The 24,519-nt window shown below is 35.1% G+C and overlaps 1 pseudogene; it reads left to right on the top strand.

The window, feature by feature from the left end:
* The window catches only part of LOC109061880, a 25,363-nt pseudogene extending 1,632 nt beyond the window's left edge, over nucleotides 1-23,731 (top strand).
* Nucleotides 23,732-24,519: the final 788 nt, after the last annotated feature.

Below are 24,519 nucleotides of genomic sequence, written 5' to 3'. Positions count from 1 at the left end.
TTTTGGAGTTCACGCCCCATTTTGGAATCTCCGGCCATGCAGTTATAGCTACTTCGGTGGGAGCGCTAGTGGGGATTCACGTGCCGGTAAAACCCAGGAGAGCAGTGTCGCACGCTAGAGCTAGCACTCTTGAGAGCTTGCTCTGCTTTGTTGACACAGCAGCAGCATTTTTTGACAAAACAACGGCCTAGGTCGCAAAACGAGAGAAACTGAAACTTAAGTATCGATATTTTCACGTTGGTATCGATGCCGATAACGTTCGATATCAGTATCGATGATCGGCTGGATCTGCCCCACCTCTACTGTATATTAGTATAAGCTTGTTGTAAGAGCCTACTTGTGATGAACTTCGATTTTTCATGTGGCTTTTACTTGTACCACCTGCATTATTATGGTGGTTGTCAGTGTATGTTAAAGGTACAAAACAGATTTTAGTATCAGTGTGCATTGTTGACAGTGCTGGGAAGGTTACTTTGGAAATGTAATAGGTTACAGATTACAAGTTACCTTTTTTAAAATGTAATAGTAGTGTAACTTTTTCAATTACTTTATTAAAGTGATGTAACTGATTAATTTTGATTACTTTTTGATTACTTTTATAAATTTCATTAACATTAATTAATTAATTATTCCATAAACTGTTAATCATTTTCAAACATTTACACCACGCAGGGTTAACCTCACAGTAGTGCTCAACACTGTCAGACTTTCACAATCCTTCATCACTTGAATTAAGATGATCAAATTTTAACACATCCACCACAAAATCAGACTTTAGTACTGCCTTTTACTTTGAGATCGATCTGAAATTAAATGCAGATTTAACATTTAAGAAATTGTTTATTGATACTGTTTTTAAAACGAAATTTTGTATAACTACAGGAAACACTGCATCTAACAATGGTTTGGGGAAAAATAGTTAATTAAAAAATAATAATAAATAAATGCATATACATCAACTCAGATACGGTTATCTAATAAGCATAAAGGACGTCCTGTGTAACTAAACTCCTGAAACATTAGTGTATTTTGAAACATTGCTGCCTCGTTTTGTATATGATATGACGATAGTTTTTTTGTTTTTCTCAAAATAATCAAGGGATGCTCATGAAGTGACTCCGAGCAGTTCTAGAGATGATGATGTTTTGTGTGTTCGTACATTTAAACACTGCTAGGCTTCAGTTGGCCTTTGTGTAGTATTTAAACCGCATGTCTGTGCCATTAATTTCCATGAGGAGCCAACTGAGAAAAAAATTTCAGACCGGGAAATCTCAAAACTCATACAAAAAAATTCTGAAACATGTACAACCCCTATTTTTTTGTATGGACCCTCACATAAAAAAAGTTTAAATCCTTAGGTTGGGGACATGCAAAATATTAAAAGTTCTCTCCTGAACTGCATCTTCACTTCTATTTTTCTTTTCAGTCTCTTTATTTTTGGCCTGATCTCTCTAATGACTTTAATACTCAAGATTTAACAAAACTATAATTTACTAAATTGCCTACATGTCAAAATTAGTACATAATTAGTACATCACTACAATATCTTTATAGAAGAAAACTCCTAATACTGAAACATGAGTCATGTTTTTTCCCTTACAAAAATCAACCATGCTTTTATTTTTTTTATTTTATATATAATAATATATATATATATGAATATATATATATATATAATATATATATATATATATGATATAATATATATATATATAGATACACACACATATATAGAAGCTACATATATATATATCACATATATATATACATCATATATATTATAATACATATATATATAAGACATATATATACATATATATACATATACATACATATATACATATATACATATATACATATTACATATATATACATATATATACATCTATATACATTATCATACATATATATACATATATATACATATATATACATTATATATACATATACATATATATACAGTACATATACATAACCTATACATATACATACATATATATATCTTATCGGTTGTATTATCGTATACATATATATACATATATCTACATAGGTATACATACATACATATATATAAATACAAACCAAAAAAAAAAAAAAAATAAAACAACAAAAAAAAAATCAAAAAAAAAAAAATATACACCATAAAAAAAAAAAAAAAACAAACAAATACAAATAAAAAAATAAAAAATATATTAAAAAAAAAAAAAACAAAAACAAAATAAAAAAAAAAAAATAAAAAAAAAAAAAAAAACAAAAAAAATAAAAAAAAACAAAAAAAAAAAAAAAAAAATTTAACAAAAAAAAAATTCACCACCACAACAAAAAAAAAAAAAAAATAAAAAAACAAAAAAAAAAAAAAAACAACACATAACAAAAAATAAACAAAAAAAAAAAAAAAAAAAAACAAAAAACAAAAAAAACTAAATAATAACAAAAACAAAAAATAAAAAAAAAAAAAAAAAAAAAAAAAAAAAAAAATAAACATTTATTAAACAAAAAAAAAAATTATAAATAAAAAAAATAAAAAAAAAAAAATAAAAATTAACAAAAAAAAAATTAAAAAAAAAAAAAAAAAAAAAAAAACAAAATAAAAAAAAAAAAAATTAAAAAGAAAAAAAAAAAAAAAAAAAAAAAAAAACAAACAAATAAAAAAAACAAAAAAAAAAAAAAAAAAATTAAAAAATGCAAAAAAATTGTAAAAAAATAAAAATTAAAAAACTCAACGATGTTACGAACACAATGCAGAAGCAGACTGCCAGCAACAACTCTGTGGTGCACCTGTAGTACAATCCTCTGAACCCCACACACAAAAAAAAAGAAGCGGAGACACCTGACGGACAACGGCTGAAAGGCGCTGAATTGAAGCGCCCAAAAAATGTGTAATACCACTTTCATGGACGGGAAGCCGACTGGACGAACACACTTACCGGAGAGAAATGGCTTCGGCTAGCGATGTCCCCGGTAAATGAAGTCACGCCGGGTGCTGAAAAACAGGGTGTCAGATTACGTAGGGTAAAGCTAACCTTTAACTTAACTAGACTATGAAGTTTGCTCGCGCTAACGTTAGATTTATGAAGTCGGTTTATGAACACATTGTAAGTCAGTAACGAGCAGTTAACGAAGTACAACGAATTTTCCATGATTTACCATTGTCCACATAGTTATTTCCTGATTTATGGTACCAAAATATAATATGGTACATAACAATAGCTCTCAATTATTCGTGTAAATTACAGAGATTGCAGGTGACAGCAGGCCAGTTAGCTACATTTCTCATTCAGATAGTGACCTAAGTTTTAACATTACAGTTAAGAGTGTGTATAGAGTTTTGTTTTTAATGCATCTCTCTCTCCCACACACACTGTTCTAAGTATGGGTCCCATCATATATTCTTTCAATGATGTATTTTAAGTAAAAATGTAAAAATGTTTAATTATTTCCACAGATGTATCGATGACCGCCAGTGATTGCAGTGGACAAATGTGAGGGTGATCACATCCACATGCCCCTGATCTTGCCTGAAAGTCAACAGAAGTACCTGCTGTAATAGTTATTTTTTATGAACCTGTAACAATCTCACCTGACATTACCTGCTGTGCCTAGGTTTTTTTATTTTTTATCTTAGTTTGATCATTGTTCTATCTCTAAACCCTGATTTGAAGGAATAAGTAAGTGTCAAGTTTGCAAAGATAATTCCAACTTCCGTTGATTCAACATAATGAAATTAAACGGTGGGTTTTTACAGGATGGTCAATAGAAAAGTGTCTTCGATTGCTTCCTGAAAACAACAAACATGATCATCCAAATCACAAATGATTTTATACAACTTATCAAATAAATTATCATTTTCTAAAACACAAATCACAGCCTGTCTCTTGTTTAACACAACTGATTTAAAAAAACTTATTTAAAATAATAGTTCCAGGAGTCTTCACCCACACCCTTACATCCCACCCCAATTAACCAATATCCTGATCCTTAACCCTAATATTCTCATTCCTGCGTACTTACAAAGCTGCAAGGATCTTGTGGAAAACAGCAGGTGGCCTGCCTGAAACTTATCTGAACACGAGGAAGCTCCATCATACTTAAAATAAAAGGTTTTTAGTCTAGTACAGGTCTTGGCACAGAAATTGCTCATTGTATGGACATGTAGCAGAACTTGCTGTGATGGAACCCAGATGAGCAGCTTACAGGCCCTCAGCCCTGTATAGAAACATGGCAAACTTAAAAATACATTTCAAACAAGTTCATAGTAGGTCTATGTCAGAATCTTCATATTATTACACTTGACTTTACATTGAGATACATTGATAGACTTAATGTTTACACTCAGTGTACACCTACAAAAATCTTAACTTACCTTACATTTGAGCATATACACTAGTGCAGAATTACTAGGCAAGTTGATTTTCTGAGCATTTTTTTTTGGTATAATTTTACCAATTCCAAACGCACATCAATCTTAAAAACTAACTATTAAGTTTGTATTTAAACTGTTAGAAGTGATATATAATCTTTTCTGGCTCATTTATCTGGTAAAAGAAAATATGCCTAATCTATAATGCACACCTGAATATAAGGCGTTTTTCACTTTCAAGGTTCATGCCTCCTGCTTTGCTAATGTGTAATTTTATAAATGTTCACTCACCTTACTCCAATGTACAATTAAGTTATTAGACAAACTACTTAGTCTGGATGATGGTCAAAGTCAGCAGCTGTGTGGGTGTGTATGGTCACAAACACGTTTAATATACTTTTTAAAACATTTATAACTTAAGTGACACAAAAAAAAAAAACTAACCAGCACTCATGCTGAGAGGTTTATGATGCTCGACTGGCTGGGTTGCACGTTCGTCTAAAACGTTTTAACATTACACGTTAACAGCGACGACTGGATGGGGACAATGTGAAACGACCATTGATAGTCTTAAGAAATAAAAATTTCATCGTGCTTTCAATTTATAACATTTACGGTATTAACGTTCTTTGTCATTTCGCAACAGTTATAGCAAGCTATAAACAATCGTACAACTAACTGAACTAGTTACGGACGTGCCGTAGCAGGTTAGCGGGAAGTCGGATAAAAAAACAAAAAAAAACGAAGTATTTAACACAAAAAAAAACAAATTAAAAAAAATAAAAAAAAACAAAAAAACAACAAAAATATAAAAAAAAAACACAAAAAAATAAAAAAAAACAAAAAAAAAACAAAAACAAAAAACACAAAAACAAAAAAACAACAAGAAATTACATAAAAAAAGACAAGCTTAAAAAAAAAGTCAAAAAAACAAAAAAAAACAAAAGAAAAATAAAACAAAAACAAAAAAAAAACTTAAAAACTGCAGTTGAGAAACTCAAACTCTTCTGTCTGGAGGACAAACAGCCGGTGTGTTTAGTGTGCAGAGATTCACAGAAACACGCCAGTCACACAGTCAGACCCATCAGTGAAGTTGTTCCTTCACATAAGGTAGGACAAATGTCTTGTTTTATATGTAAAGAAAAGAATCTTAAGTTATCTTATTACACGGCTCTGTGGAATACTTTATTCTGATTGGTCAGTCGCGACATCCGAGGTATGTTATGTAAGGGATAATGTACATCCAGCCGGTTGTTCTCACAGAATAAACTCCGACAGGGTGTTCAGGACCCCGACGCGAAGCGGTAGTCCGCTTATTACATGGCTACTTGCCACATAAGTAAATAATTAGTTGCAAAATATTGAAAATAAATAAATAACGCAAAATGCTTCCGTGAAGACAGCAGTTGGGGCAAATTCAAACTAAACAGGCATTTAAGGGAAACGGTGCAGTCAAACCACGTATTACACAACATTTCACCACAATATAATTAAGGCAATAAAATAATTAAGACGAAAATGTTTTAAAACCTTACCAGTTTGTTAGTTCTTTCATAATCTATTACAGCATACAAAACAATCGTAGCAAAATGGCAACAGCTGGGTTTGTATGAAGCGAGGAGCGATGAGTCCGCCATAGGCCCCAGATCACAGACCAACATTTAATCCAAGCGTTAATGCAACATTGATTCCAAATTATCATGAATCAATTTTATCATTTAACATTGATTTTTCGTCAGGGTTGCACCCTCAAATAATGTTATTTCATGATGAAAATTGGATCAAGATGGTCATAAAAATCAACATTTCTTCAACTTAAACTAAACCACTTATTTAACATTGAATCTACATGGAAATATGATCAGACCAATCTCGATTTTTACTCTTTTCAATTAGAGAACATGCAGGATTGCAATTAATATGGTTTTTTGAATCAAAAGGTCACTCAAAGTAAACAACATCCTTCAGTTTTCATTCAGATTTTTATTTTTGCTTCAGTTCAATTTAAACAAACTATTTGAACAGGAAAATAGTAGCATCACATTTTAAGTAAAACATGTGATTCTTTTTATTTATAAAACAAAACAAAAACAAACAAACAAACTTTGTGGTGCCCTCAATACCATACGGGCCTTGATTCACAGACAGGGCTGAGCTTTTAATAAAGGATTAGGCCTTAGTAAAATTAGGATATTTAAAGTTTTTTTTATAAAAATGCCTTAGGAAAAACACATTACTGGTGTGCATCTTGAGACAAAACAATGACACTGACATATTTTAAGATCTGTCAGAGAAAAGTTATTTTCCCTCAGTTAAGACTGCTCAAACGTGCATTTTAGTCTGGGACTAGGCTTAAGCCTTGTCTGTGAAACTGGGAGACAGAGCTTAAAAATACAACACAGGCACATAATATGATAAAATGGATGACAAAGTGACTTAATTACATGGAATAATTCATTCTGAATTTAAGCAAATTCCAGGAGAAAGAAAGTGTGACGCGACATACAGCCAAGTATGGTGACCCATATTCAGAATTCATGCTCTGCATTTAACCCATCCAAAGTGCACACACACAGCAGTGAACACACACACACCGTGAACACACACCCGGAGCAGTGGGTATCATTTATGCTGCGGGCGCCGGGGAGCAGTTGGAGGTTCGGTGCCTTGCTCAAGGTGCCTCAGTCCTGGTGTTGCCAGCCCGAGACTCGAACCCACAACCTTAGGGTTAGGAGTCAAACTCTCTCTAACCATTAGGCCACGACTTCCCCAGATCTGGTAAAACTGGACAATATATAACAAACTGCATCTGTAAAATGGAAGTAAATGCAAATGGAAACTCACCAACAAAGGCAGAAACACCGAAGTACTACAGACTTTGACATATTATCAGAGTTTGCTGTTCTGGACTTGAAGCTACTTTTCTGATTCAAAAAGGATGTCCTTACTCCTCATTAAACGGATAGTCTGACCAGGGCTTTCTTCCACCACAAGGCAATGCCCCCAAGCTGTTCAGGGGCCTGTAAACGCTAATACAACCTGTAAAAGCTAATAACACAGGAGGCTCATCCGGAGTAAGCAGCAGTCGGCTCTGTACTCTTCTTGCTTGAAACTATTTTTGTTCTTGGTGGAAGCTTTTCTTTGCGTTTGTTTAGCTAATAAAATATTAAAACTTCGATTTAAAAATGGTGTACAATTGTTTAATTTTGTCATCCTGGTATCGCGGACTCATACAAAACCAGCTGCTGCCATTTTTGCTACGATTGTTTTGTACGCTGTAATGGATTATGAGAGAACTAACAAACTGGTAAAGTTTTAAAATATTTTCGTCTTAATTATTTTATTGCCTTAATTTATTTTGTGGTGAAATGTTGTGTAATACCTTGGTTTGACTGCACCGTTTCCCTTAAATGTCTGGTTTAGTTTGAATTTGCCGCTTGCTCGCAACTGCTGTCTTCACGGGAAGCTTTGCGTTCAAGTATTTCAACTCAAATCAATATTTTGCGTCTAATTATTTACTTATGTGGCAAGTAGCCATGTAATAAGCGGGCTACTTCCGCTTTGCGTCGGGGTCCTGATCACCCTGTCGGAGTTTATTCTGCGAGAACAACCGGCTGGATGTACATTATCCCTTAACACAGATATCATCATATTTATGCACTAAATATTTCTCTCTGCCATTTTACTCAACATCATATGAGTAAAATGGCTGTGAAAAAGTATTTGCCCCATAATTTCTACTGTTTTTGTGTACACTAAATAGTGTCATACTGAAGTGTAGTCACTGGGTAAGACCTTTGATCCAACTTCATGCTTTTGACAAAGTTCGATTTAAAGCATATTTCGTGTTTACTCAGATTGCTTTTTAGCTGTAAGTTAGGTTTTAATTTCTGAATCAATTTAGTATGAAATACATACACACAAAACAACAACAACAAGAAATCATACTTTTTCACAGCATAATCACTGTATGATCACTGTATTCTCTCGCTCTTTCCTTCACGTAATCTGGTGTTTTGTAATATATTTTTATTTTGTTCAATCCTAGGAGGAGCTCAATACAGCACTGAAGTCCTTACAGAAAGAAACTTAAAAAGAGAGAAAAAAAGAAAGGAGAGTTTGAGAAAACAGTTCAACACATCGAGTGAGGAAAACAGAGGATCAAGAGTCCCTTTTCAGTAGAGGTGGAAAGTAACTAATTTTACAAATTCTTTCGATTGCACAGTACTTCACTTCATTTTTACATTTTTTCTACTTTGAAAGTATAATGAAATTGTGGTTACTTTTCACTTTTTTCTTTCTACTTGAGAAAATATAAAACAAAAGAAGTATTCAATTTCGCTACATTTATTTTTCACCAAAAATTACAAAGTACAAAAAAAAAAAAAAAAAAAGAGACAGCGAGCCGGTTGTTTGATTGGCACTTTCAAACTGCTGGTGTGGAGGCCCTGCGCTTCAGCCATTAACAGACAGGTCTGACTCGGGTTGCAAACCAATCAAAACTTCCAGTTCAGCTGCGGGGGCGGGGCCGTTCAAACCGAGCTTTGCTTTGACTGTAAATCAAACGGCATTGTCGTTTTGAATCAGCATAGCATTTTCAGTATTTTTAGTGAATGTGAGCTATTTTGTCAGCTCCTGGAATGGGTCATACCATTCATATTACACAGCATTAGTAGGTAAATAGAAACTCGGTTATAGAAGCGACGCAAGTTATTGCATGGATGGAGCAAGAACTATGTAAGTGTCTAAAATACATGCACACGAGATGAATGGTAAAAATCGCCCTCTTTAACAGTGTAGTTAAACTAAATGTACGAAGTAAAATAACCTCAAACATTAACAACAACATTGAAATAAGAGTGCATGTCTTTTACCTGCATCTGGCTGATAGATTAACTCATTGATTTATCTGTCAATCAGATGCATTTTAAATCACTTTTTCTGTGTGCATTGGATGTGTGTGCACATGGGCGAAAAAAAAGGTAGTGTACATATGACCAGATGATTTATTCATATGCAAAACAAAGACGAGTTGAACATGCAGTGTTTTCATCATTACTCGAAGCCGGAGGGCAAGGGTTGCCAGGTTTTCAGCAACAAAACCCGCCCAATTGCTACTCAAACCACTACCCATGTGACTATCGCATTTTGAGGGGGCACCCCCCGTTAAAATCACGTTCCGGGGGGTAAAATACACGTTTTTGACGGGTTCCCCTGGTAATATCGCACTCAGGGGCTAAATATCACATGTTATCGGGGGTCGTTCGCATCGAGAGTAGCCCAATTCTGCGGGAAAACCGCGGACATCTGTCAACACTGTGGAGGGCGCTCTCACTTAGCACGGCCCAGTCGACGTAGATGGAGCAGGGGTGCCGCCAGAAATTCTGGGCCCTATGGAAAACAAAATTTCTGGGCCCCCTACCATTGTTACAGATAAAATTTACACCTATAAATCAAGTATGTTTTTATGAAAGTGAGTCATTCTGTTCAAATGCTATTGAGCTTCAAATTATGGCATATTTTAAATTTGAGCCCATTCGGTAATGATAATTAGCAATATTTTACATTTGATTTACAGTTTATTTTAATAATTATCAAAAAATATAAAAGGTGTGCATTATAGTTGACACCTGGATGAACAGTTAACAGTTGTTTTCATGACTGTTAGTCATTCTCCTTGCATGCTAATGACGTTAGAGAAGTGTATAGTAGTTTCGCATGTAACTTTAGAGACGGTCCCTAGATTTGCGAAAATCGAACGTCCAACGTCAAGCCAACTTTATGCCAGTCACACACTTTTATAGCATTAAAATGTGTATTGTTTCATTTGGTTAACTGCATGTGTATTAACAGTGTTTGTTTAAGATCTAACCTGTGGGAGGACGCCAGCACACAGAAGCGTTCTTTGTTCACATTTGTTCAGAGTTACTGCTAGTTTTAATGTAAAATTATGCAATTCACTTCATAAACTATAACGTACATCATTAAAGAGGTCTACAACTCAAGTTTTATATCGATCTCGACTTCGTTTTTCATTTACCTAACTCCTGGCATAAATTAATAAATGACTGTCATTGTAAGATTAAAAAAAAAAATGAAGCTTGAATCTTTTTGGTTTAATTTTGCCACGAGTTTAATGCATAAACAAACCCGCGTGACCATAGCAACCTGAGATTATCAGAGATTGATCAAATATTTTTATCCATCCCACAGTCCGTTGATCGTGTCTTTTTATGTAATATATGTGCATATAAGGCTTTTATTATTTTTATCATTATATATATATAATATATCCAAGTGGATGCTGCACACTGCTGGTGGTTGAGGAGAGACCCCCACATGATCGTACAGCGAATTGGGTGTACAACAATACATTATAAAGCGCTATATAAATGCATCATTCATTTATTCATATAGGCTAGCCGTATATAATAATTGATAATTATATTATATTAAATAGGGCTATATTTTTATATTTATTGTTATGGTTATTTTCCCCTTTTAATTCGTGTATTGCTTACCTAATTAACGTTCTTTAAATGAGTGTTTTCATTTACAAATGAAACTAGCGAATTATTCTTTTATAATTCTAGTATTTATTATTATGGGGTTAGGGTATTTATAGAGTAATTATTAAATTCATCCTCTAAAGTGCACTTCCAGTAAAAAATCTTTATTGGCATGTCGGGCTTTTACAGTATAGGCTATAATTTACAAAACTCTTCAGGGCTGCGTTTTCCAAAAGCATCGTTAAAACTAGCAGTAACTCTGAACTAATGTGAACAAAGAACGCTTCTGTGCGCTGGTGTTCTCCCACAGGTTAAGAGATTTTAAACAAACACTGTTAATACACATGCAGTTAACCAAATGAAACAATACACATTTTAATGCTATAAAAGACTGCACATCAAGAGAAATAAACAGCAGATGTGCATGGTAACAACTTCTTTAACTTGAGCAAACGCTGCTAATACACATATACATTTGTTAATAAAGTTAATAAAACGAAACCATGCATGTTTTAATGCTAGTGAATAAAAGGAAGCGATCCACTCGCGTGCATCTGCTCATCATGACAGTACCTGGATCAGTGAGCTGCGTCTCGGGCCGATGACGTCACTTCCAGGGAGGCATGTTGTACACGCCCCTTCCCCTTGACTCCACCCCCACGTCAAAACAGCGCCACAAAGCGAGACGCGCAGAAAAAATGAAGCGCACAGGAAAAACTGCAGCGCAAGCTCAAACTAGACCGACACGCAAAATAAAATCAGTGTTGTTGCAAATAAAAAAATAGATATGACCATGGAAAATATGTATTGCAAACATCATTGCTTTCGTGGGGTATCATTTATGTTTTGCAATTCTTTATTTTTGTTTGCAAAAAGCAAAATTATTTTCCTCAATACTTTAATTTTCGTTTGCAAAACTTTATTTTCTTTTGGAAAACTTTATTTTTTTGCGTATATATATGATATTACTTTGACTCCATAGAAGTAATAATAACTTATGACATGCAGGAAATCCATAATATGGACAAAGGCATCCAGCTATGGCTGTAGCAAAATAAAAGAGGTAATTTCAGGTCATTTCCTGGTAATAAATATAGTATATGAAGAATACAGTGCTAATTGACATAACATTTATAACATTATAGAAACTATTCTGCCTTATTATATGTTTGTATGAGACAATCCTAAAATTGTCATTAGGAAAACACAGAAAAAAATATTATAGAATACAAATGATTGGTTATCGTCCAGCAGTGTATTTGATTTCTTAGCCAATTAAAAGACATACATAAAGCCTGTCAATTAGACAAAAGTCAATTTTTTTTTTTACGTCTCTTTCCCCTCATTTCTGAAAGGATGGCTATGCCCCTAAGTGTGCAGTACAGAAAACAGTGCACGAGTCTTCTTGTGCTTGAATGGTTTAAAGTCATATTAAAATGCGCACAAAGGAATCAATAAGAGGAATTGAAATTTTAATTGTATAACAACTAGACTATTCCTGACCTTAAGCATCCTATTCCGGAATTGGAATAGATTTTGGATTCCCAAGCCTAGGTATGGGTTAACATGTTAAATAAAATGCTCTTTTTTTTGTCCTACCGAAAATGTCCCTGGAGTCCACCTTTGTTATTATTACAAACTACACTTTCAATGTGATTTTAAACCATTCAAGTCAAGAAGACTGGCGGGCTGTTTTCTCTGCTGCACACATCCTTGTGTAAGTGTTCTTTAGCCTGTTGATTTTCATTCATAGTATTCAGCTAACTATGAAATATTTTACAATAAGATGATATCTAAGATTTTTTATTTATTTTTATTATTATTTATTATTTTTTTTACCATATTGGAATCAAAATTAGGAATTGACAAGAATTTGAAACATTAAAATTCAAACGATGCCAAACCTTACCCAAACCCCACATAATTTTTTTTACTGGCACCTTTCTATTCACACTGTTTAGGCTCTTTCTTTTCTATTAATCCTTCACTTACCCTTCTTTGCTTTTGCCCTTCTTAAAAACAACCACATAATCTTATACGTGAATGTACTTTTTAAAATTAGTTATTAAACAGTTGCTCCTAGCAACAGGGATAGGTGTTATGTTTGCTTAACATAGCGTCAAACATGACAATTTATGAGACTAATGTCTTGGTTTGCTCCAAAATCACTATATAACACAGGGCTTAAAGTTCTCCGGCACCGTGCCAGATCTCCGGCGTGCAGTCTTTGGCTGCGGAAAAAAATAACCCTACATTTAAAAAAAAAAAAAAAAAAATTATAAATAAAAACTTATTGATATCACTTTCGAGTCCATGAGTTCGCCTACCAATTGTATGAGAGGAGCACAGCTTTCACTCTCAACCAAACTAACATTACTAGCCAATCAGAATTTTTTTCTCTTATAAACACGAGACGCGCATGCAACGAGGCCTGATGAGAAGCACGTCACGTTGAAAAAGCTGTGAAGCGCAATGGTCAAAGATGTCCATTAGAGATGCGCGGATGGTGGTTATATGCGGGAGCTGCGGATAATCCGCGGGTCGGGTGGGCTGGGTAATAAAAAAATGCGTTCTGATTATTAGCGGGTGAGTCGCGGGTGGGTAAGATAAATCATTGATGCAAATATTAACTATGTTTTCTAAAATATGAACGTGTTTTAAATAGACTACGGAAATTGAATAAGCTGTAAATTAACATATTAAAGTTATTCAACAAAACATTATTTAGTCAAGAGCAGTGAGGGATTTTCTCTGTCTTTTATTGTTTGATTAACATTAATGACAGATGGCACAGCTTTATTAGGCTGCTGCTGTCACAAGACCTATTTCATGGATCCAATACTGATACTCGTGCGTTTTCTTTCGCAACGGTTTACATTAACTTAAGACAAAACCAACAGTGCTTATGAGGAAACTCACGAGGACAACAATTTTGACGTCATTTTGTGTGTATTTGGGCACTTAAGCACAACAAGCTTTAAGCACTTAAGCGCAACAAACTTAATTTGACCGCAGCACGCGCTTTGGATGTGACTGTGAGCGCACAGAAAAGCGCCTCTGGAGTGTGTGAGTACCGAATGGCTTAAAAGACAACAAAATATATATATATATTTTTGTCTACACGCTACATGCTATATTGAATAAATGTTTTGCAGCAATTTCCCTCATTTTAAAGTTGAAAGCTGCGGGAATGATATATAGGCTATATGCGCAATCCTGGACCTGATTACATTTTCAATACATTTACATTTAGTTATTTAGCAGACACTTTTATTCAAAGTGACTTTCAAATGAGGACAATGGAAGCAATTAAAAACAACAAAAGAACAATGATATAGGCCTACAAGTGCTATAACAAGTCTCAGTTAGCTTAACGCAGTACACGTAGCAAGGGTTTTCTAAATTATATAATAAATAAAAAGAAAACAGATTGAACAGAAAAAGAATAGAGCAAGCTAGTGTTAGCGGTCTTTTTTGATTTTGTTAAAGGGTTACTCCACCCCAAAATGAAAATTGTGTCACCAGTCACTTACCCCCATGTCGTTCCAAACCCGTAAAAGCTTTGTTTGTCTTCGGAACACAATTTAAGATATTTTGGATGAAAACAGGGAGGCTTGAGACTGTCCCATAGACTGCCAAGTAAAATACACTGTCAAGGTCCAGGAAAGTATGAAAAGCATCGTCAGAATAGTCCATCTGCCATCAGTTAAACCGTAATGTTATGAAGCGACGAGAATACTTTTTGTACACAAAGAAAACAAAAATAACGACTTTATTCAACAATTCCTCTCATCTGTGTCTCTCCAAATCAGCGTAGCGCCATTTTGACAAATCTAAGCAGTACACAGGTGGCTTACGCTCTTCTGTATCAGCCGCACAACAATGACAAATTTTTTACGTGTATTTACGCTTTGGTTTGAAAAAAAAAAAAAACAGCGCAACAGCGCAGTGCGGCTGACACAGAAGAGCGTGGAATTGTTGAATAAAGTCGTTATTTTTGTTTTCTTTGTGTACAAAAAGTATTCTCGTCGCTTCATAACATTACGGTTTAATCAATGATGGCAGATGGACTATTCTGACGATGCTTTTCATACTTTCCTGGACCTTGACAGTGTATTTTACTTGGCAGTCTATGGGACAGTCTCAAGCCTCCAGGTTTTCATTCAAAATATCTTAAATTGTGTTCCGAAGACGAACAAAGCTTTTACGGGTTTGGAACGACATGGGGGTAAGTGATTAATGACAACATTTTCATTTTGGGATGGAGTATCCCTTTAATTGTATAATAAATAAAATAGAATTTTAAAGAATAGAATTAGAATAGAGAGTGCTAGAGTTAGAGGGTCAAATAAAGATGGAAGAGATGTGTTTTTAGCCAATTCTCGAAGGTGATTAAGCATAATTATATTATACAGAGAATTGTGAAATAGATTTCCATGACTTTTCCAAAATGTTCTGATTTTATTTATTTCTCCAAAACTTTTCCAGGCCTGGAAATTGCTGTTTTAAAATTCCACGACTTTTCCAGGTTTTTCGTGACCATATGAACCCTGAATGTGACGATCGGGTGCGATTATCTTAATCAGAGAAAAATATAGGTGCGGGTGGACAATTTATTTGAAGCTGCGGTTTGGGGTGACGTTTTAGCTCATCGGCTCATCACTAATGTCCATCTAGCGCATATTTACATAGAAAAACTAATTAAAAGCAGTGAGCGGAGCTTTGCAAACAGCCCAGAGTAATCATTTCATCTCCATAAGTGAAAGTGAAAGTGATGTAACATACAGCCAAGTATGGTGACCCTTACTCAGAATTGGTGCTCTGCATTTAACCCATCCAAAGTGCACACACACAGCAGTGAACACACACACACCGTGAACACACACCCGGAGCAGCGCCCGGGGAGCAGTTGGGGGTTCGGTGCGTTGCTCAAGGGCACCTCAGTCTATTGGTATTGCCGGCCCGAGACTTGAACCCACAACCTTAGGGTTAGGAGTCAAACTCTCTAACCATTAGGCCACAACTTCCCCTAAGAACGATATGATTGCCAGAACAAATTTACCGAGATTTTTTGCGATTTCAAAATAAAAGTTTCTGAGTTTGCATGTGGCCAAATATTACAATGTAATGGATTTAACATTGTTTAATCATGCTGTAAAGTGAAACGTCACCAGGCCGTTGGTGCCCTCTGCAGGTATTTGTTATAATACATAATGTCCTAAGTTAGTTATTACATTATGCATTTTAACAGTGTTGTTCAATAAAACCATGTAATTACTTGGTTTTATATTTTACTCATGCCAATTATTATTGCCTCATCGTTAATTTATATATAAATATTCATACTAAAGCCTGGTTTTCACTTAGGTCTATTTGTGTTACTTAAAATATCAGATTACTCAATTGTCAAAATAATCAGTAGATTACTTGATTACCAAAATAATCATTAGTTACAGCCCTAGATTGGTTAAAATATTTCAAAGTACAACTGCATTGTTTTACTTTTTGTAATTAAAAGACAAATATTTTGTCATTGAAAGTTTCTATAAAATTATTTTAAAATATTGTCTCATTCTAGTGAACCAAGTATCTGTATTTTATCTCATCTCGTGAATTAAGTGTATTGTCAAACCCCTAGTGTTGATAAGCAGTAATATAGCTCATGTTTTCAAACTGTATGATATAGCTTTTATTATTCAGGTCAACCATATATTCATAAAAAAAAAATATATATATATATATATATATATATATATATATATATATATATATATATATATATATATATATATATATATATATATATATATATGTATATATGTATGTATATGTATAAATTTGAATAAGGAAAACAATAACTTTGCCATAGTATCCTTTCAAATGTTAAAGTTGCCACAGTCATGTGCTTTTTTTTAATAAAATTTTATACTATGATACAAGCTATGTCAATTAACGTTGCATTGCAGTTGTGTGTTTATTGTCTTCCACATTTCATCAGTCAAAGCATCTCTATCTGCATGTTATTCAGCTGTTGAGCCCTGCAAGGGCCTCAAATTTAGGCCCTAGCCTGGCCCATGTCTGACAGCTTATCAAATTTCCGGCACCGAGCCCGTCTTTTTTCCCCTTCTCCCTAAACAGCTTATACTACTGTTAAACTATTAAAATAGTTCAGTTTTGTATGTAATAGCAAAGTGATTATATTTTGTTTAGTTTTTTTATCAAGTTAATTTAGTAAAACGTTTGGAGCATTTTTTGTTCGTTAAATATAAGTTTTAGTTTTTTCTAAGTAACGACCATAGACTGTAAAAAACATGGACGTTGTGACGTCACCCGTAGATTTCCGAAGAGCGTTTTTGAAGCCATCTTGGCATCGTCACTCCCGGATAATCAAAAATGGGCAAAAAGGCGGGAGCTGGTTGCTGAAACCACTCCCACCTATCTCGACGGTGGTGACAGCAGGGCAATCCACCTGTCACTCAAGTGGCCACGACCTTAATTATGCAGAACTTTAAGTCTTAATATAATTTAAACGGATGAGTTAATTTTGTAAATTTGGGCATTTTAACATGGGGAGTCTATGAGATTGACTCCCTTTTGCAGCCAGCCTCTAGCGGCCAGTCGATAAATTACAGTTTAAGTCTTCTGTGTTGGCCTCACGAGACAGAGCAGGAGGTTGGTAACGTAAAAGTAACGACCAGGAGGCAGTGGTCATATGTTTGGTCTATTTTGATTTATTTAGTCTTCTCGAATTGTCTAGAAATAAAATCTATAGATATAAAACAGTTCAAGCACATAACAATGTTTAAATGTTAAACCTAGATAAATGTGCGCTATATCCAATAGATTGTGCGGAGATGCTTTGCAGGACATGGAGGTGCCAGCGTGATCACTTGCATTTTTTTCAAGTGGATACGCCGTCATTTTTGCTTATAAAGGTAAAAGTAATCATTCGTAACTGCAAAGGGTCTACTTTTATTTGTGTGCACTCACAGTATCAACAAAATGTTGTGCTTTAATAAAATAAAGAAAACAAACATGATCCGCTTTCTATCGTCTCGTCTTTAACAGGAGTACAAATATTAGTAAGTAATACAGATATCTCCTTATTATTTCCCCTTGTCACATTTATGGTAATTACTTTTGCCGGTGCTTTGCGGCAAGCTTAAGCCTATTGCGTGTATTTGAACGGAGAACTGTTTAGCTGCGCTGACGGCATGCACCATACTGCTGCTGGCAGGACAATAAACACCACTGAGTCACTCTTGACAGTCGCAGTAGCACAGTCTCGTGTTGTTTCCACCAGTGCGGCACTAATTGATGGATGTCTAAAATATAAAAATAAGGAGAAGCCTAAAACAGGCCCAAGGCCCAGGCGTGAAAACTATGACGTGAAAATTGGCCCAAAGCCCGGCCCGAGGGGTGTAAAAAAGTCGTGGCCCGTCGGGGCTGGGCTGAAATGCAGGGCTCTATTCAGCTGTAGTGATATCTGATGCATTTGTCCATATAAGGGATCTCCTGGGTCTCACTTGTGAAACAAACATTACAGTACATGAGTGTTAGGATTAGGGTTAACCCTGCTCCACAGTGCTCACATCGTCTCATTTTGGGTAAAAATAGAAAAATAATACTGCTTTATACTTTGTAACGTAGTAACTTGAGTAGTTTTTCAACAAACTACTTTTTTTATTCTTACTTGAGTAATATTATTTTTCAGTACTTCTACTTGTACTCAAGTAAATTATTCCTTAAGTAGCAATACTTTTACTTAAGTACAATTTCTTAGTACTCTTTCCACCACAAATTTTCAGTACAGCTGAAGGATCACTATATACAATTATGACTTATTATATCTAATATAATGGATTTCAGTTGGCTATTTTTGTAAATGATGAGCAGCAATCTGTTTCTGGATCTGTTATATGTCGGTGTCTGAGTTTCTCTGGGATCTGAATGATGTGATGTGTTGATGTGTGTTGATGGAGATGATTGAAGTGAATGTGGTTTTGATTTCAGTCTCAAGCTGAGCACACAGAGCGTCAGATTAAACAGCAGTTTGAGAAGCTTCATCAGTTTCTCAGAGATGAAGAAGAAGCTACAATCACTGCACTGAGGGAGGAAGAGGAGCAGAAGAAGCAGATGATGAAGGAGAAGCTGGAGGAGATGAACAGACACATCTCAGCTCTTTCACACACAATCAAAGACACGGAGGAGATGATGAAAGCCAGTGACGTCTGCTTTCTGAAGGTCTGATTTCAGATCATCCATTGATTGACTGATTGATGATTGATTGAGTTCTTGATTATCAATGGTGTGTTTGTTCTGCAGGAGTTTCCAGTCTCGATGGAAAGGTGAGTGATCTGCTGGTGTCTCTGCTCTCTCTGCTTCTGATCCAAAGCCACTGCAGTTCTGATCCTGAATGTTCTTCCAGAGTCCAGATCTCATCACAGCCGGATCCACAGACGCCTTCTGGAGCTTTGATTCATGTGTCGCGTTACTTGGGCAACCTGCCCTTCAGAGTCTGGAAGAAGATGCAGGACATAGTACAAAACAGTGAGTCTGGAGAAGATCTGTGCTGTTACACACACACTGGAAATGACGCATGAGAGAATATTTACAGATTTCAGCATTATGTGTAAATAACCAGATGAGCTACTACACCAAAATGAGCCGAAAACAAGCCAAAAACTTTGGTCCACATGATATTAACGCCTGTTTCACACATACTCCATCTGCAGTGTGTATGCGTTGCGTATTTTTTTACGAACCCATGTTAACAGATTAGAGCGTTCACATTGCATGCGGTTGAGGTCCCTCAGTGCATTCCAGGAGCGGTGCAACTGCAGCAGTGCAGCGATCGTTTACGTACCGAGTCTATTTTTGCTGTGCTGCATGCACTGAATTAAAGTGACAGCGCATTGTTCACGGTAAAAAATAACATGGATTGAGATGGAAATGCAGTCATTTCTCAATAAAATGATGCAATTAAAGTCTACTGTGTTTCACAGTCAACATGGATTTTTGGCTAGATTTAAAACAAGAAAAAGTGCACTTTTAGATAAACAAGGCAACAATATATGCACTTTTATGGAGGCAGAAAAACAAAGTTATTTAAGACCCATGGGATTGTTTGTAATAAAGATTTAAATGCAAAAGGCACAAGAGTCGACTGTTTCTGTGAGTGGTGAGTTTTAATTTTAAATGTTTGTGATAAGCCTAACAAGAAAGGTAGGCTAAATGTTGTGTTTAAATGTGTTGCCGCTTGCTTGATCAACTTATTATACAAACCTAGAAGTCAAATTTATGAATAATAAATTGTTTATATTCATTGAGTTTATGAAAGATTGTTACTGTACATTGATAAAAGAGTATCACAATGAAAAAGCTTTTTTAATTATTATTATTTTTATTTTTAAGTTAAATTTTTAATCAATGTAAAGGAAAAATGTTGTGTTTGTGGAATATTTTGCCGCGGATCAGTAGCGGACTGCAAACGCGTCTTGCGTGAAAGCACAGTCCGTGCTGCTTCTGCACCGTATACGTATAACACACACAGACTGCATACGCACTGCAGACGGAGTATGTGTGAAACAGGCATTACAGTTACAGTGATACACCAAATCTCAATTTGATTTGATTGGCAAATCTAAAATATTTACTGTAACAACACTGACAGTGATATCTGACGTGTTTGATCAATAGGACGAGTGTCATAATTAGAGCTCGACCGATATGGTTTTTTTGGGGGCCGATGCTATGCATTTTTTTCCGTCAAAGTGTCAAAAAGCACCTACTGGAGTTTGAACTTAACATCAAACTGCTTCTGTTTAACACAAATGCCGGCACAGACGTGCATGTTTAGCTAGAATCGCCATGAACTCGTGCATCTTCGGAAGTGGAGCTGCATGGAAAATTACAAACGCGTCGAGTATCAGCCTAAACACAGGCTTTAATGCGCCACAGACGCGTGCAGTGATGTGCAGATCAGCTTTAGTCTCTGAACGTCACTGAATCTACTGTTAAAAAATAACCATCCATTCATCGTATTATCATGCAAAACTAAGCATTAGAATCATTGTAATGTGACGATCAAATATAGGTGCGGGTAGGTGGCGGGCGGATAATTTGAAGCAGCGGACTCAGGTGAAGTTTGAGCTCATCTGCGCATCTCTATCAGAGCATGTGAGCGGCGTGGAGCGGTGAGAATCTCCGCTCATCGCTCAAGGAACTGTTCACCCCTCCGCTCCCCCGCTCAAAGCTACATCAGGCCGCTCCGCTCATTATCGCTCAGGGCTCAACGCAGTTTGCTTCGCGCTCCACTCAAATCGCCCCCTGCTCGCTCCAAAAAAGAAAAAAAAAAAATCTTTATATGACTTTTAGCTTAGACCACAGCCTTACCTCCTAAAGAACTAATGAGCAACAACAACATTTTTCAAATAGAAATGTTTTATTTCAAATTACAAATGACAAATTAGTCACAAAAATTCCTGTAAAATTAAACGAATAAATGGGCCTAATAATATAAATAAAAATTGTATAAACAAAAATATACATAAATGTTTTAAAAGTAAATTAACTATTAGGCCAACATTCTTATAACTGAACTTTTGCGCAGCGCGCAGGATTGAAATTTAAATTGGCTTATATCAATTGTACAAAAAAAAAAAAAAAAAAAACTGTTGTAGAATTAAACGAATAAATGGGCCTAATAATTTAAATAAAAATTATATAAACAAAAATATACATAAACGTTTTAAAAGTAAATTAACTATTAGGCCAACATTCTTATAAATGACCTTTTGCGCAGCGCACAGGATTACATTTTAAATTGGCTCATATCAATTGTACAAAAAAAAAAAAACTGCTGTAAAATTAAACAAATTAATGGGCCTAATTATATAAATAAATCACTGTTAGTTCGTTTTTTAATAGTTCACCTGTATGATTTCTCGTTTTCTTTTTTGAAGTACTTTTTGAACTCCATTATTGAGCCGAGTTTTGAATGAAAATAGTCTGTTGATGACAGTAAAAGACAGATGGATTCTGGGTCAGGCTTGACTGAGCATGCTTCAGACTCGTGGTGAGCGGAGCGAAATTGGAGCGGGAAATAGAGCGACGCTCTGCGCTCAGTCTAAGACCCGCCCGCTCGCGCTCCCCGCTTGCTCCCGCTCCACTCCGCTCACATGCTCTGATCTCTACTACACTACAGTGACCTGGGTCACCAGCAGAAAACAATGGAGTGCGCTCTGCTGGACAAACTAAGTAATTACACCATTCAGAAGCATTTAATCTGTGGTATATGTAAAAAAAAAAATCATATTCGCCGATACCGATATATTGGCAACAGGCTCATATCGGCCGATAATATCAGCTAAACGATATATCGATCGGGCTCTAGTCATAATTCATAAAAATCTGTGTACAGTTCACTCTTGATAATTATATGGACATCAGAATGAAAGCACCTGTTGATTGTGTCTCATCAGCTCCTGTGATTCTGGATCCAAACACTGCAAGTCCACTTCTCATCCTGTCTGATGATCTGACCAGTGTGAGACGAAGCGAGAACAAACAACCTCTTCCTGATAATCCGGAGAGATTTGACATCTTTCCATGTGTTCTGGGTTCAGAGGGTTTTAACTCAGGAACACACTGCTGGGATGTGGAGGTTAAAGAGAGTTCATTGTGGAGTCTTGGAGTAATTACAGCATCAAACCAGAGGAAGGGATTGGAATTATCTGACACTGCTGCCTGGTTTGTGCAGTATGGATTGTCTGATCGGTTAGGTTTTCGTGTTAATCAGAAGCTTGAGCGTGTGAGAGTGTATCTGGACTATGACAGAGGAACAGTGTCATTCTCTGATCCTGTAACTAACACACATCTACACACATTCAAAACCACCTTCACTCGTATAGTCTTTCCATTATTCTGTTGTTACCCTCTAAGGATCTTACCGTTCAATAGTCAGTTCAATATTCAGTAGCTCTCTTGAAGTCACGCGATGTCTCATTTGCTCATTCTGCTCCTTGGTATAATGATGACCTGCGCTCTAAGAAGGCAGCTTGTCACAAAATGGAGCGTAAATAGCGTCCCTCAGGTTTGAATGTATTTTATAGATAGACTTCTCAATGCTAATGTTGGCACCTCTCTACCTGCTTCAGATCAATTGTGTTATGACTTTTTTTTTTTCAGTTCTAAAATTGACAATGTCTAAAAACGTATCCATGCTACACCTGTTTCTTCTTCAACACTTTTCTTACCTAGTTTTTCTGGCACATATTTTACTACCTTTTCTCAAATTGATTCTGAGATGTTTATTAGGGGTGTATCACATATGAAAGTTACCAGTTAATCCCCTCCCAACAAGCTTATTTAAATCTCATTTTGACTCTTTGTGCCCAGCTGTTCTCAGCATTGTAAACAGTTCTCTACATACTGGTGTTGTACCAGAAAACTGCTGCTGTAACACCTGTTCCAAAAAAGCATAATGTTGATTTTGATAACTTAAACAATTATAGGCCTATATCAAACATTCATTTTCTTGCAAAAATCTTAGAACATACACTGTAAAAAATTTACCGTAAAATTTACAGTAACTTACTGGCAACAATTAGCCAGTAAGTTACTGTGAATACTTTTTACAGTAAGGGTACTGTACTTCCATTTACAGTATTTTATGTATACACTATGAAATCAAAAACAATTAAATACTGTGATTTTAGTTGTATTTACAGTAACTTACTGGCTAATTGTTGCCAGTAATTTACTGTGAATACGTTTTACAGTAAGGATACTGTACTTCCATTTACAGTATTTTGTGTATTCACTGTAAAATAAAAAACAATTAAACACTGTGATTTTAGTTGTATTTACAGTATTGATTGTTTTACTGTAGAAGAAAAAAAAATAGTGTGATTTCAATTGCATTTACATACAAAAAACAGTTAAGCACTGTTTTTTATGTATTGTATGCAATACAGTACTATAAACATTAGATAACAGTTAATCACTGTAAATTCAGTTTCTCACTGTACAATTTAAATACTGTATCACTGTGATTTAATATTAGCCATCATTAAAATAATCACCCATATTCTAAAACATTGCAATCAACTGCAGACAATAAGAAAATTGTTAACAGTTATTTATTTAAAAACATTTGGTGAACAGGAATGACAAAACAGGTTGGACAACATGCCATTATACCATCCAAAGTTAACACACATTCTATGTTTGTAATTTCTAATGGCATGAAGTCTATTATCCACTTATTCTACTGTTGCTAAATTTAATTTACGACTGAAGAAAATTTTTACAAAAGAGGCTTTTTCATTACAAGTTTTGTAAAGTTACAGAGCAAACTGTTACTAGTTCATTCACTAGTTCCACATGACTGGTTGCTATGACGGAACAATAATGCAAATTGATACAATATGGTCAAAAAACTGAACTACTTTAAAGCTGTGCAAATAACTGATTATTACCACATTCTAAAGAGCAATAAATAACACTGGCAATATTGAAATAAAATAAAACATTGAACATTAAAAAATTTAATATTTAACATTTGCATGAACATTTAAAACAGAAAGGAAAATAAACTTCCCCTGCCTCTTGACAAAGGTCTATGGCCTCTTGCATGCCCTGACCTTG

The sequence above is a fragment of the Cyprinus carpio genome, unplaced genomic scaffold, assembly GCF_018340385.1.
Source record: "Cyprinus carpio isolate SPL01 unplaced genomic scaffold, ASM1834038v1 S000006565, whole genome shotgun sequence".
Lineage (NCBI taxonomy): Eukaryota > Metazoa > Chordata > Actinopteri > Cypriniformes > Cyprinidae > Cyprinus > Cyprinus carpio.
Note: the sequence above shows the minus strand (reverse complement) of the source record. Positions and strands in the feature narration are given on the sequence as shown.